Source organism: Equus asinus, chromosome 1 (assembly GCF_041296235.1).
Source record: "Equus asinus isolate D_3611 breed Donkey chromosome 1, EquAss-T2T_v2, whole genome shotgun sequence".
NCBI lineage: Eukaryota > Metazoa > Chordata > Mammalia > Perissodactyla > Equidae > Equus > Equus asinus.
In genome coordinates this window covers 184,146,850-184,162,433 of record NC_091790.1, presented here as the reverse complement: position 1 = coordinate 184,162,433, position 15,584 = coordinate 184,146,850, and positions in this window count along the sequence as shown.

The following is a 15,584-nucleotide window of genomic DNA, read 5'->3' as shown; positions in this document are numbered from 1 at the left end:
GCTCGAATGTCCCGGGAGCGGGTGTCCTCCAACAGGCCTGGGCCCTGGGACCAGCTAGACACCTCCATGGCCTGGTGCTTACTGGATCCTGCTGTGTGCCCAGATGTGCATTCTGGGGCCTGGGAGGAAGGAGGTACACCTGAAGGCATATGAGCCCCCGGCCCTGGTCCCAAGCAGTTGATAATTTCTTTGAGCAGACAGTGCCAATGTGAGGACACCCACACTCCATGTAATCACTCCAAGATAGGGGGCAAATTGTCCCATGTGTGTTCTTTCAGCAAGAAGGGTGATGCCCGGTGCAGGAAGGCTGTGTGGAGGGGAGCCGGGGATGAACGGGGCCTTGACTTGACCTGATAAGGAGGGGAGGCCCATCTGGCGAGAGAGCATGAGATCAGGAGGCTTTGCTGAGCCTCGCTGCCAATTGCGTGTCTCAGGGGCCAAGGGAAACTACTGCTCTGGGCCTGTTTCTGGCCCTGGCAGAGGAATTTGTTCTTAAGGATAAAAAGGCAAGCCGCAACACCTCCCTGTCAATAACAACAGTGATAACAACAGCTAATATTTTCAGGTTGCGGGCATAGAGCTAAGGGTTTAATTTACATCAAGGCTATGAGGCTGATGTCATTACCCTGCAGTGGACACCTGTTACCTTTGCCTGCCCAGCACCTGTTCCTTCTTCTTCTGGTATCGGTACCATTATGCTGTTTGGGGGAACTGGCTGTCCTCACCCACTCGCGTCCATGTGGGCTTTAGAGTCAACTCCCTCTTCCCCTCCCTCCCGTGGTGGCCCCTGGCACCCTGCCAGCCAATCAGGCACCCTGCTCTACGTTCAGGGCTGGGATTTCTGATCCCTTCCCCTCTGGGGTTGCTAAGCAGGCAGGAGGTGAGCCTGGAGCGGGCAGGGGAGCCTGCCTGGGAACCTCTTCCCCGGGCTTTTCCTTCAGATGAGAACGTGAAACCTCTTGAGGTTGAAGCCTGGTTACACTGGCTTTTGGTCATTGATGGTCAAGAATCCTGACTAATATGCACCTCCAATAGCAAGGTGAGGAAACTAGAAGGTGCAATTACAAGCCCAAGGTTACCAGGTCTACTCAATCTGTAATACTGCACCCGGGGCCTTAGGAGACAGACTTCCAAAAGTGCAGATAAAGAATAGGTTTAAACCAAAGACTTAAATAGAACATGATGGCCTCCACATCACAATCCCTGACTTCAAAATGTACTACAAAGCCATAGTAATCAAAACAACATGGCACTGGCACAGAAACAGACACAGATCAGTGCAACAGAACTGAGAGCCCAGAAATAAAACCACACATCTACAGACAGCTAATCTTTGGCAAAGGAGCCAAGAATATAAAATGGAGAAAACATAGTCTCTTCAATAAATGCGTCTGGGAAAACTGGACAGCCAAATGCAAAAGAGTGAAAGTAGACCATTATCTTTCACCATACACAAAAATAGACTCAAAATGGACCAAAGACTGGAAGGTAAGATCTGAAACTGTAAAACTTCTGGAAGAAAATATAGGCAGTACACTCTTTGACATCGGACTTAAAAGGACCTTTTCGAATACCATGTCTACTCAGACAAAAGAAACAAAAGAAAAAGTAAACAAGTGGGACTTCACCAGACTAAAGAGCTTCTGGAAGGCAAAGAAAACCAAGATCAAAATGAAAAACCACCAAATGGGAGAAAATATTTGCAAACCATATATCCAATAAGGGGTTAATCTCCATAATATACAAGGAGCTCACACAAATGAACTACAAAAAAACAATCCAATCAAAAAGTGGGCAGAATAGGGCCGGCCCTGTGGCCAAGTGGTTAAGATCGTGTGCTCTGCTTTGGCGGCCCAGAGTTTTGCCGGTTTGGACCCTGGGTGAGGACCTGACACCACTTATCAAGCTGTGCTGAGGTGGCGTCCCACATGCCACAACTAGAAGGACCCACAACTAAAAATATCCAACTATGTACTGGGGGGGCTTTGGGGAGAAGAAGGAAAAATAAAATCTTAAAAAAAAAAGTGGGTAGAGGCTATGAACAGACATTTTTCCAAAGAAGATATACAGATGGCCAATAGGCACATGAAAAGATGCTCAACATCACTAATCATTAGGGAAATGCAAATCAAAACTACACTTAGATATCATCTTATGCCCGTTAGAATGGCTATAATCACCAAGACAAAACCAATAAATATTGGAGAGGGTGTGGAGAAAAGGGAACCCTCATCCACTGCTGGTGGGAAGGCAAACTGGTGCAGCCACTGTGGAAAACAGTATGGAGATTCCTCAAAAAACTAAAAATAGAAATACCAATGACCCAGCTATCCCACTACTGGGTATTTACCCAAAGAACTTGAAATCAACAATTCAAAGAAACTTTCCCACCCCTGTGTTCATTGCAGCATCATTCACTGTAGCCAAGACGTGGAAGCAACCCAAGTGACCAACAACTGATGATTGGATAAAGAAAATGTGGTGTATATATATATATACAATGGAATACTACTCAGCCATAAAAAAGACAAAAGCATCCCATTTGTGACCGCATGGATGGACCTTGAAGGCATTATGTTAAGCAAAATAAGCCAGACAGAGAAAGACAAACACCATATGATTTCACTCATCTGTGGAATATAAACAAACTTGCAAACAAAGAGAACAAACAAAATGCCAGGGTAAGGGGGGTGGAGGGTGGGCACAAGGGGTGAAGGGGCATACTTATATGGTGTATGACAAACAATATTGTACAACTGAAATTTCACTACGTTATAAGCTATCATGACCACAATTTTAAAAAAAAGATGATGGCCTCCAGTTAAGCTGACCAATGGACCATATGGGTAACCTTGCTCCCTACCAAAACCAAAATGATGGCAAAGAGTTACAAAAGGGGGCAGGGGGCATAAGCAGAGGAACACAAGGAAGGAACAGCAGACAACAGCAAATAACAAAAACATTGTTGGAAACTGGAAAAGAGGTATACATGCAGTTACCACCATGGCAGATTAAAAGCAAAGCAAAACAAACAAAAACTCTTCTCGTAAAAACCCTATTCCTAAGGCAGAAGGGAGGGAAATGAAGAAGCGACCCAATTTACACTGCAGGAACCCTTCAATGGTCCATGGTTCCAGGTTCCTTTGACCCTGGGATGAAGGACAGGCTGTGACAGGAGGCGAGGTTGAAAGCTTGAGAAGTGTTGGACACCCAGATCTCCTCCCAGTTCTGTGCAGCAGCCCTCGGACCCTCTCCAGATAGAGAAGACAGGATTTTGCTAGGGAAAGAGCAAAGCATGGGGATGCGAGCACACCTAAGGGGAAATTATCATACTGAAAAGCAAGGTTTAAAGTGAAAGTTAACATACTGAACAGGATGGCCTCAACCTCCTTCCCCCGCTCAGCTCCAGCAGCCTGGCAGCCAGGCTTATTGCATCCAGGCAGGAAGCGGGACGATTCCTCTATGAGCACTGTACCAACTCAAGAGCAAGGACACAAAGACACAAAGACACGAACGCCGGGAGTCTCCCAGTGAAACGGCCCAGTTAGATCACGACAGGGGAAGGCCACCAGTTGTCAGGCTCATCCAGGCACACAGCTCCTCATCAGCTTTAGTGTCCCTCTTTTAGATATCAACTGAGCAAGGTCCAACTCTGTGCTCTCTACAGGAGACACGCTTTAGATTCAAAGACACAAATAAGTTGAAAATTTAAAAAAAGGATAAAAGATATACCATGCAAACAGGAACCATCAGAAAACAAGAGTGACTATATAGGGATCAGACAAAAGAAACTTTAAAACAAAATATATTACTAGAGGTAATGAGGGATCTTTTCTAACGATTAAAGGGTCAGTCCATCAGGAAGATATAACATGAGGGAAGAATCAGACAGAACTGAAGGGAGAAATAGACAATTCAACAATAACAGTTGGTGACCTCAATACCCCACTTCCAATAATGGAAGAACGACTAGGCAGAAGATCGGTAAGGAAAGAGCAGACTTGAACAAGACCGTAAACCAACTCGACCTGACAGACGTCAATGGAATAGCCTACCAACAGCAGCAGAACACACGTTCTCCTCAAATGCACATGAAACGTTCTCAAGAGTAGACCATTGCACAAGCCTCAACAAGTATAAAAGGATTGAAACTGTGCAAAGTATGTTCTCTGATCACAATAGAGTGAATTTGAAAATTAATAACAGAAAGAAATTTTGGAAATTGATAACTATGTGAAAATTAAACAATACACTCTTCAATAATCAATGAGTCAAAGAATAAATCAGAAGGGAAATTAGGAAATGCTTTAAAATGAGTGAGCATAGGGGCCTGTGCGGTGGCAGGGTCTAGTGTCCAGAATAAATAAAGAACTATTACAACTCAACAGTAAAAATACAAATAACCCAATTTTAAAATGGGTAAAAGATTTGAATAGACATTTCTCCAAAGAAGGCATACAAATGGCCAATAAGCACATGAAAAGATGCTCACTCAACATCATTAGTCATTAGGGAAATGCAACTCAAACCATAAGGAGACACCACCTCGCTCCCACTAGAATCACTGAATTGCTTATAAAGCAAAAAATTTTGCTTTATAAGATGTGAATTGTATCTCAAAAAAGCTATTATAAAATGTTATTTGAAGTATCTCTCTTAACGAGATGAATGGGGTGTTTTTGTTTGTTTTGCAATTATTTTTATATCTATGGTTTTAGGACAGAATTCAGAAATTCTGGAACAATTTTAATCCTATTTTTCATCTTTAGAGATGTAAGCCCTGAGAAACCTTGTTCACATAAATAAGGAGACGGAAATGGCAAGCATTTTTGATGCAACAATTTCAATCAATTCTTTGAATTCTTTCTGAGTTATAGCGAAAATCATAGAGTAACCCATCATCACAAATTATTTTTAATGATCTACCTGTGGACATATCTATTCATTTCTCCTCTAATTTGCCAAAAGCAAAGAATTGGAAGTCACCTGATTTACGGAACAACTTTTTTTTTTTACTCAATCACTAAGGTTATTCTGTTTGCCAATTGTGTCAAATATACCAAGACAGATTTATCAAGACTTATCAAATATATCAAAGACATCATATATGTTAATTATCTGTTATTTTTCCACTTACAGGAACCTTGCTCAACCTGACCTATTTGGAAGGTTTGGGAAACTACAAACACTGTTAATTTTAATGTGACTTTATCAACATAATTTTTTATAAAATGACTTCATCACACATTTTACATATATGTGTAACACACACATGAACACATACATAATTTTTTTCGTCAAAACCTTGAAACAGCAGTTTTGGCCATTCACTTTATGGAAAATATTTGCTATATAACCCAATTCAGTCCTCTTTAGAGAATCAATCAACCAAATCAGACTGACTGACTTTCGTGTCTGAAAAAGCCTGATGTCGCCTTTCAATTCAAATAAAAGCTTTAATGTATGTTTTGGAAAATAAAAAAATTGAGAAATAAATTATGAAATTCATCTTGCAAAATAGATTATTAAAGGTAGATGTGATTAAAATCATATAAAACTAATATAATTAATGTCTTAAAAAATTCTTTTTTATAAAGACTGGCACCTGAGCTAACAACTGTTACCAATCTTCTTCTTTTTCTTCTTCATCTTCTGCTCCCCAAAGCCCCCCAGTACATAGCTGTATATTCTAGTTGTGAGTGCCTCTGGTTGTGGCATGTGGGATGCTGCCTCAGCATGGCCTGGACGAGCGGTGCCGTGTCTGCACCCGGGATCTGAATCGGAGAAACCCTGGGCCACAAAGTGGAGCACGCGAACCTAACCACTCGGCCACAGGGCCAGCCCCCCCTAAAAATGTTTTAAAAGCAAAATAAAAAATCAATATGCTGTTTATTATATCAAAGTGTAATTTTTTAAAAGTTGAAAATATAACTCTTATACACAGAGTGATCATCTATCAAAAATTAATTAATGAAAGAATAAGAAGGCTGGTAACTGATTCAAATGAGAATTTGAGGAATGGAGATTTTTATAGTTAATAAGTCAAAAGAAAGCTGAAAACAGTTTCCTAAGTTAGGAACAAAACTGGTTAATATCCTACAGGGGATTAAAACTTATCTTCTCTATCAGACAGAAGTAATTTGCATCTCTCCTGAGCAAAAATCTGCACCTTAACAAGTACCTACACAAATCTGGCCTCTAGCCAATGGGAAGACAGTCAAACACAGGGACACCCCCCTGGAGGAGGAAATACTCCTTGGGCGGTCCTGTCGCACAAGGTTCCAATATGGGATTGAAAAGACACGCAGCCATCCTTTTACCTTGTTTCCATCTTTTGGATAATTTGCCCTTACACTCCTTATTTGATTTATATCAATACGATATAATGTGTTACTAAAATGATAAATTATTTGTGATCTGAAGAATATGATAAAAAGCATGGTATTCCTTCAGTAAAATGTGTGCTCATGTGTGTTTCAAACTCTAATGTTTGGTTTGGGGGAATAATTAAAAACAATCTTATATTAGAAAATCAGAAATAATGCCATTAATTTCGTTAGACATCAAGATCAAACTTTTCCAGTAATTTTAATTAAAGAGAAAAGCATAAGAACTAATTAGTCTGTCAGCTGGCACATAATTTTATTTTTGCACTAAGGAGGAGAAAAAATTAAAATTTTATTAGATGAAATAAAACCAGGATTAATTATAATTGGAACATTATTTTCAAGTAATATTTTATAACATGACTTGAGGAGATAGATTTTTTTTTTTTATTAATGTTATGATGGATTACAAGCTTGTGAAATTTCAGTTGTACATTTTTGTTAGTCATGTTGTGGGTACACCACTTCCCCCTCCGTACCCTCCCCCCACCCCCCCTTTTCCCTGGTAACCACCGATCAGATCTCCTTCTCAATATACTAATTTCCACCTATGAGTGGAGTCATATAGAGTTCGTCTTTCTCTGACTGACTTATTTCGCTTAACATAATGCCCTCGAGGTCCATCCACATTGTTGTGAATGGGCCAATTTCGTCTTTTTTTATGGCTGAGTAGTATTCCATTGTGTATATATACCACATCTTCTTTATCCAATCATCAGTTTCTGGGCATGTAGCCTGGTTCCACGTCTTGGCTATTGTAAATAATGCTGCGATGAACATAGGGGTGCAACGGACTCTTGAGATATCTGATATCAGGTTCTTAGGATAGATACCCAGTAATGGGATGGCTGGGTCATAGGGTATTTCTATTTTTAACTTTTTGAGAAATCTCCATACTGTTTTCCATAGTGGCTGTACCAGTTTGCATTCCCACCAACAGTGTATGAGGGTTCCTCTTTCTCCACAACCTCTCCAACATTTGTCGTTCTTGGTTTTGGATGTTTTTGCCAATCTAACGGGGGTAAGGTGATATCTTAGTGTAGTTTTGATTTGCATTTCCCTGATGATTAGCGATGATGAACATCTTTTCATGTGTCTATTGGCCATATTCATATCTTCTTTTGAGAAATGTCTGTTCATGTCCTCTGCCCATTTTTTGATCGGGTTGTTTGTTTTTTTGTTGTTAAGCAGTGTGAGTTCTTTGTATATTATGGAGATTAACCCTTTGTCGGATAAGTGGCTTGTAAATATTTTTTCCCAATTAGTGAGCTGTTTTTTTGTTTCAATTCTGTTTTCCCTTGCCTTGAAGAAGCTCTTTAGTCTGATGAAGTCCCATTTGTTTATTCTTTCTATTGTTTCCCTCAACTGAGGAGTTACAGTGTCCGAAAAGATTCTTTTGAAACTGATGTCAAAGAGTGTACTGCCTATATTCTCTTCCAAAAGACTTAATGTCTCAGGCCTAATCTTTAGGTCTTTGATCCATTTTGAGTTTATTTTGGTGTGTGGTGAAAAAGAATGGTCGATTTTCAATCTTTTGCATGTGGCTGTCCAGTTTTCCCAGCACCATTTGTTGAAGAGACTTTCTTTTCTCCATTGTAGGCCCTCTGCTCCTTTGTCGAAGATTAGCTGTCCATAGATGTGTGGTTTTATCTCTGGGCTTTCAATTCTGTTCCATTGATCTGTGGACCTGTTTTTGTACCAGTACCATGCTGTTTTGATCACTGTAGCTTTGTAGTATGTTTTGAAATCGGGGATTGTGATTCCGCCGGCTTTGTTTTTCTTGCTCAGGATTGCTTTAGCAATTCGTGGTCTTTTGTTCCCCCATATGAATTTTAGGATTGTTTGTTCAATTTCTGTGAAGAATGTTCTTGGGATTCTGATTGGGATAGCATTGAATCTGTATATTGCTTTAGGTAGTATGGACATTTTAACTATGTTTATTCTTCCAATCCATGTGCAAGGAATGTTTTTCCATCTCTTTATGTCATCGCCTATTTCTTTCAAGAAAGTCTTGTAGTTTTCATTGTATAGATCCTTCACTTCCTTGGTTAAGTTTATCCCAAGGTATTTTATTCTTTTCGTTGCGATTGTGAATGGGATAGAGTTCTTGAGTTCTTTTTCTGTTAGTTTATTGTTAGTGTATAGAAATGCTACTGATTTATGCACGTTAATTTTATACCCTGCTACTTTGCTGTAGTTGTTGATTATTTCTAATAGTTTTTCTGTGGATTCTTTGGGGTTTTCTATGTATAAGATCATGTCGTCTGCAAACAACGCGAGTTTTACTTCTTCGTTACCTATTTGGATTCCTTTTATTTTTTTTTCCTGCCGAATTGCTCTGGCCAGCACCTCCAGTACTATGTTGAATAGGAGTGGTGAAAGTGGGCACCCTTGTCTTGTTCCTGTCCTCAGAGGGATGGCTTTCAGCTTTTGTCCATTGAGTATGATGTTGGCTGTGGGTCTATCATATATGGCCTTTATTATGTTGAGGTACTTTCCTTCTATACCCATTTTACTGAGGGTTTTTATCATAAATGGGTGTTGGATCTTGTCGAATGCTTTCTCTGCGTCTATTGAGATGATCATGTGGTTTTTGTTTTTCATTTTGTTGATGTAGTGTATCACGTTGATTGACTTGCGGATGTTGAACCATCCCTGTGTCCCTGGTATAAATCCCACTTGATCATGGTGTATAATCTTTTTGATGTATTGCTGTAATCGGTTTGCCAAAATTTTGTTGAGGATTTTTGCATCTATGTTCATCAGTGATATCGGCCTGTAGTTCTCCTTCTTTGTTGAGGAGATAGATTTTTAATACCTTATTGAATAAAGTACATTGTACAAAGAATCATACGCAATTTTTTAAAATGGATTTTAGCCAGTCCGTCTTGAAAAAACTGTGGTGGTCCTCCCAAAACTCTGCAGTTACATTTAGAAGAGTCAGAGTCACTAGCTTATACTGCTTCGGTTCTTTTAAGGAGGTGTCCTTCTCGAACAGGGGCTTGTGTTGAGAACGGATACTGACACTAACTTAAAAATAATTCCTTACAGTTAAATGTGGGGGCAGGAAGCAGTTTTGGGATTATTTGTTACTGATGCTGGCTTTGCCCTTGCCCTCACGGGAATTTTTCTCTAGAACAGTAACACCACTTAGGGTATGAAAGAGGCAAAATGTCCTCACCCCCCATCCCGGTTCTACAATACACCCGAATTCTGAAACCCGCATCTGGAGTCAAAATGCAGGTTTTTTTGGTTTTTTTTTTTTAGGATGATTAGCCCTGAGCTAACATCTGCTGCCAATCCTCCTCTTTTTGCTGAGGAAGACTGGCCCTGAGCTAACATCCGTGCCCATCTTCCTCTACTTTATACATGGGATGCCTACCACAGCATGGCTTACCAAGAAGTGCCATGTCCACACCCGGGAGCTGGGCCTGCGAACCCCGAGCCGCTGAAGCGGAACATGCGAACTTAACTGCTGCACCACCAGGCCGGCCCCCAAAACACAGTTTTTACCGCCTGCTTCACCCTTAACAGATACACACATGTTTATGACAAAGGAAGACCCAGAGGCGGAAGACCAGTTTTCGGCCCTGATTAAGCTTACAGGAGGCTTTCCTCAAAGCAGATTTTCAAATTGTGCCTTCGTTTGTGTCCCTGAAGGTTTTCATATCTGGAGGCAAAACGCTTTAAACTTCCCATAGATGGGAGTGTGCAGTGGGAGCCGGGCCATGGTGAAAGTGGACATGGGAAATATGTTAAATATGTAGCTCTGGCTGCTGTATGGAAATGAGGGGTGTGAGTGGAAGCCAGAGGCAGGTACCAAAATCCAAGAGGGAGAGATGGTGGCCTGGGCCAGGGTGGGGGCCGTGGAAGGGGAGGGCTTGCTGTGGACTGGATACGGTAGGAGGGAAAGAAGAGTCAGGATGAAGCAGCGACTTCTCCCTGAGCCACTGAGCACTAAGGACTCCACCTCCTGAGACAGGGAGGGTGGCGGCGGAGGAGGTTAGCGAGGAAAGGCTGCGCGAGTTTGAGAGGATCACTCAGCAAGTGGGCATGTCACAGAGGAAGTTGTAGAATGAGACTGGAATTCAGGGGCACGGCCTGGTGGACACATCCGATCTGGGTCACTAGTGCACGGGGAACACAACATCGAAAGCCCATGGAATCGAGCGAGATTACCTGGGGAGAAAGACCGATAGAGTCTTGCCTACCCGCTAGCTTTTAAAAATTTTCTTTATCTCGTATCAAATATTTATGTTTGTTACATCTGTTCCCCAACTCTTTATTTTGTTTCATTTATTGATGCTCCTATTTTTGCTCGGCAGCATGTCACTTCAAATACTGTTGCTTTATGATACATTCTGATGGTGTAATTCCTTCTCTAGGACTAGCATCATATTTTCATACTAAAATCTGAATTATTGCCTATTTATGTCTCCAAATAAATTGTAGAAGCATTTTCTCACGATCCAAATATCTTTGTTGAGATTTTCATAAGGATTGCAAAAATATATAAATTTGTTTAAGAACAACGGATAACTTCACATCCTGTGTAGTTTAGTCTTTTCATTCAGGAACAAGGCATATTAGTTTTTAAAAATATTTTTGAATCATGGGGCTGGCCCCGTGGCCGAGTGGTTGAGTTCGCGCGCTCCGCTGCAGGCGGCCCAGTGTTTCGTTAGTTCGAATCCTGGGCGCGGACATGGCACTGCTCATCAGACCACGCTGAGGCAGCGTCCCACATGCCACAACTAGAAGAACCCACAGAAGAATACACAACTATGTACCGGGGGGCTTTGGGGAGAAAAAAGAAAAAATAAAATCTTTAAAAAAAAAAAAATTTTTGAATCAGTAATACGTGAACACAGTACAAAATTTCAATATGTTACAATTATACGATGGAAAGTAAATCTCTTGGCTCTTTCTTACAAAACTAAACAGACTCTTCCCATCCGATCCAGCAATTTGTGTTTCTTGGTATTTCTCCAAAGGAGCTGAAAACTTATGTCTGCAAAAAAACCTGCACTTGGTTGTTTTTGGCAGCTTTATTCATAATTGCCAAATCTCGGAAGCCACCAAGCCGTCCTTCAGTAGGTGAACAGATAAATACACTGTGGTTCATCCAGACAATGGAATATTATTCTTTGCTAAAAAGAAATGAGCTATCAAGCCATGAGAAGACACGAATGCAGCTTAAATGCATATTAATAAGTGTGAAAGTCTGTATGCTGTATGATTCCAACTATACGACCTTCTGGAAAAGGCAAAGCTATGGAGACAGTAGAAAGATCAGTGGTTGCCAAGGGTTGAGTTGGGGAAAGGGGCGAGGGATAACAGGTGGAGCGCGGAGGATTTTTAGGGCAGTGAAACCAATCTGCATGATGCTATAATGGTAAACACAGGTCTTTATGCATTTGTCCAAACCCACAGAATGTACAATACCGAGAGTGAACTCTAAGGTAGACCATGGACTTTGAGCGATAATGATGTGTCAGTGTAGGCTCATCTGTTGCAACGAATGTACCACTCTGATGGGGGATGTTGATAATGTCAGGCTGTTCATGCTGGGGGCAGGGGGCACATGGGAAATTACTGTACCATCCCCTCAATTTTGCTGTGGACCTAAAACTACTCTAAAAGATAGCCTTAATTTAAACAATTTAATTTTTTTAAAAATGTAAATCTTAGGGGCTGGCCAGGTGGCATGGTGATTAAGTTTGCCCGCTCCACTTTGGCGGCCTGGGATTCATGGGTTGGGATATCAGGTGCAGACCTACCACTGCTCATCAAGCCATGCTGTGGTGGCATCCCACATACAAAACAGAGGGAGATTGGCACAGATGTTAGCTCAGTGACAATCTTCCTCAAGCAAAAAGAAGAAGATTTGCAACTGTTAGCTCAAGGCCAATCTTCCTCACCAAAAAAAGGAAAAAGAAAAGTAAATCTCTTTGTCCTTCCTACCTCTATATATTCAATTGCCTTTCCCAGAGGCAACCACTATTTTTAGCTTCATGGGTGCCCTCCCAGAAACAGGCCCTGTGTATAGCATAAGCATAAAGTAACAGGTTCTTTTTTTTTTTTTCTTCCCAAAGCCCCCCAGTACATAGTTGTATATTCCAGTTGTGAGTGCCTCTGGTTGTGCTATGTGGGATGCTGCCTCAGCATGGCCTGATGAGTTGTGCCATGTCCGAGCCCAGGATCCCAACTGGTGAAACCCTGGGCTGCCGAAGCAGAGCGCACAAACTTAACCACTCAGCCACAGGGCTGGCCCCACATTCTTTATATACAAATGGAAGCAAATCGTACACACTGCTCTGCATTTTGCCATTTTGCATTGTTTTACATAGTAATAATTCCATATCAGCACATATAGAGCTGCCTCATTATTTTTAATAGCTGTGTAATATTCTACTGTATTGACATATTTAATCAATTCCTTTTTTTTTCTTTTAAAGATTGGCCCCTGAGCTAACAACTGTTGCCAATCTTTATTTTTCCTGCTCTATCTCCCCAAATCCCCCCTGGTACATAGTTGTATATCTTAGTTGCAGGTTCTTCTAGTTGTGGCATGTGGGACGCTGCCTCAACGTGGCCTGACGAGCGGTGCCACGTCCGTGCCCAGGATCCCAACTGGCGAAACTCTGGGCCGCCCCAGCGGAGCTCGTGAACTTAACCACTCGGCCACGGGGCCGGCCCCTAATCAATTATTTATTGTATTCAAGTTATAGAAGTTCTAGTTGGTTCTTTTTCATATCTATTACATCACTTTAAAAAATCTTTTCCTGTTCCTTGCAGATCTTTTCAAGTTTGTCTTTCATTTCTATAAACAGAGTGTGCCTGGTTTGTACAGACTGGGTCTGATAATTCCAATATCTGAAGTCTTTGTGGGACTGTTTCTGTCATTTTTTGCTGGGTGTCTCACTCATGTTTCCTTGTTTCCCCAGGTGGAAGGGGGTCTGAGGTGCAAGAAGGAACAGAGAACACAAAATGTGATAAACACGAGGGCAAATCTAAATGAGCATTAACATGTAAAACAACGGAAATAATTGCAGTGCATTTTAAAATGTAGAATTAAAATACAGGACTACACATGGGATTGTACACTTGAAAATGGTTAAAAGGAGAAACTTTATGTTATGTATATTTTATCACAATAAAAAAATACATAACTGCAAAAGCACATGGGTCAAGAGGAGGAGGAGTTGGAGGTACAGTGTTCTAATAACTGAATTGTCCCAGAAGAGGATAAAGGTTGATGAAGTCTAGATCTGATAAGTATGTATATATGTTGTGATTCTAAGGGGGACCACTAAAAGAATAAAAATAGGATAACTTCCAAATTAGCAAAGAAAAAAATGGAATAAGAAAAAAATCATTCCAAAAGAAGGCAAAAAAGGAAAGAAAAAGAAACCTAGAACAGGTGGACTGATAGAAAGCAGAAGGGTGGCAGGCCACCATTCCCCTCCCTCATCCTGTGGCCATGTGCCTCAGGTGCCACCATCCATCCGTCATCCCAGCAGGGCCAGGCACTGTGCTAAGCACAGGTGAATAACACCCAACCCCTCCTCCCAAGAAGATATGCAGATGGCCAATAGGAAAAGATGCTCAACATCCTTAGTCATTACAGAGATGCGAATCAAGACCGAAATGAGATACCACTTCGCATCCACTAGAATACTATTGTCAAAAACAAACAAACAGGGGCCGGCCCTGTGGCCCTGTGGTCAAGTTTGTATGCTCCGCTTCGGCGGCCCAGGGTTTAGCCAGTTCAGATCCTGGGCACGGACATGGCACCGCTCGTCAGGCCATGCTGGGGCAGCATCCCACATGCCACAACTGGAAGGACCCGCAGCTAAAATATACAACTATGTACCGGGGGGAGCTGGGGAGGAAAAAAGCAGGAAAAAACCCTGAAACAAACAAAAATGGAAAACAAGAGTTGGTGAGGATGTAGAGAAATTGGAACCCTTGTGATTTGCTGGTACGAATGTAAAATGATGCAGCTGCTGTAAAAAAGTTTGACGATTCCTCAAAATGTTAAACAGAGTTATCGTATAAACCAGCAATTCCACTCCTAGGTATATACTCAGGAGAACTGAAAACAGGGACTCAGGAGCTGGCCAGGTGGCATAGCGGTTAAGTTCACATGTTCTGCTTCGGGGGCCCAGGGTTCATGGGTTCAGATCCCCAGCGGGGACCTATGCACCGCTCATCAAGCCATGCTGTGGCAGACGCCTCACACACAAAGTAGAGGAGGATTGGCAACAGACATTAACTCAAGGCCAATCTTTCTCACCAAAAAAACAAAAACAAAACAAAACAACAAAAAGAAAACAGGGACTCAAATAGACACTTGTACACCAACATTCTTGGCAACATTATTCACAATTAGCCAAAAGGTGGAAGCAACCCAAGTGTCCATTGACAGATGAATGGATAAATAAAATGTGGTCTATACATTCAATGGAATATTGTTCAGTCTTAAAAAGGAAGGAAATTCTGCCATATGTGACAACATGGAAGAACCTTGAAAAAAATTATGCTAAGTGAAGTAAGCCAGACACAAAGGGATAAACGTTGTATGATTCCACATTGTATGAGGTACCTAAAATAGGTGAATTCATACAGACGGAATGTAGACTAGAGGTTACCAGGGCTGGTGGGAGCGGATAATGGGGAGTGTTGTTACATGGATACAGAATTTCCATTTGGGAAGATAAAACAACTTCTGGAAATGGATAGTGGTGATGGTTGCACAACATTGTGAATGTACTTAATGTCATTGAATTGTACACTTAAAAAAAGTTAAAATGGTAAATTTTATGTGTATTTTACCAAAAAAGGGGAATAAAACATGTAAAAAAAAAATAGGTAGAACACCTGATAAACACATATTGAAAAATAAAAAAGCAAAAAACAAGAAAAAAAAAACCCCTCATACCCCGATGGGAAGACAGACACAGGGCTGGATTTACGAACTTTGCAGAAAAGGCTGTGATGGAGACACAGGCAGGGCAGAGTGGGGCCCTGGTGCTCAGGGAAGGCTCCTGGGAGGAGGGAGGCCCGAGCCGAGTCTTATGAGGTGAGTGGCAGCTGTGCAGGTGGCAGGGGTGGGGGTGACATCTCAGGATGAGGAAGAGGCCTAAATGAAAGCAGAAGCTGGAACAGCATGAGGGGAACCACACAGCGTGTTGTTCC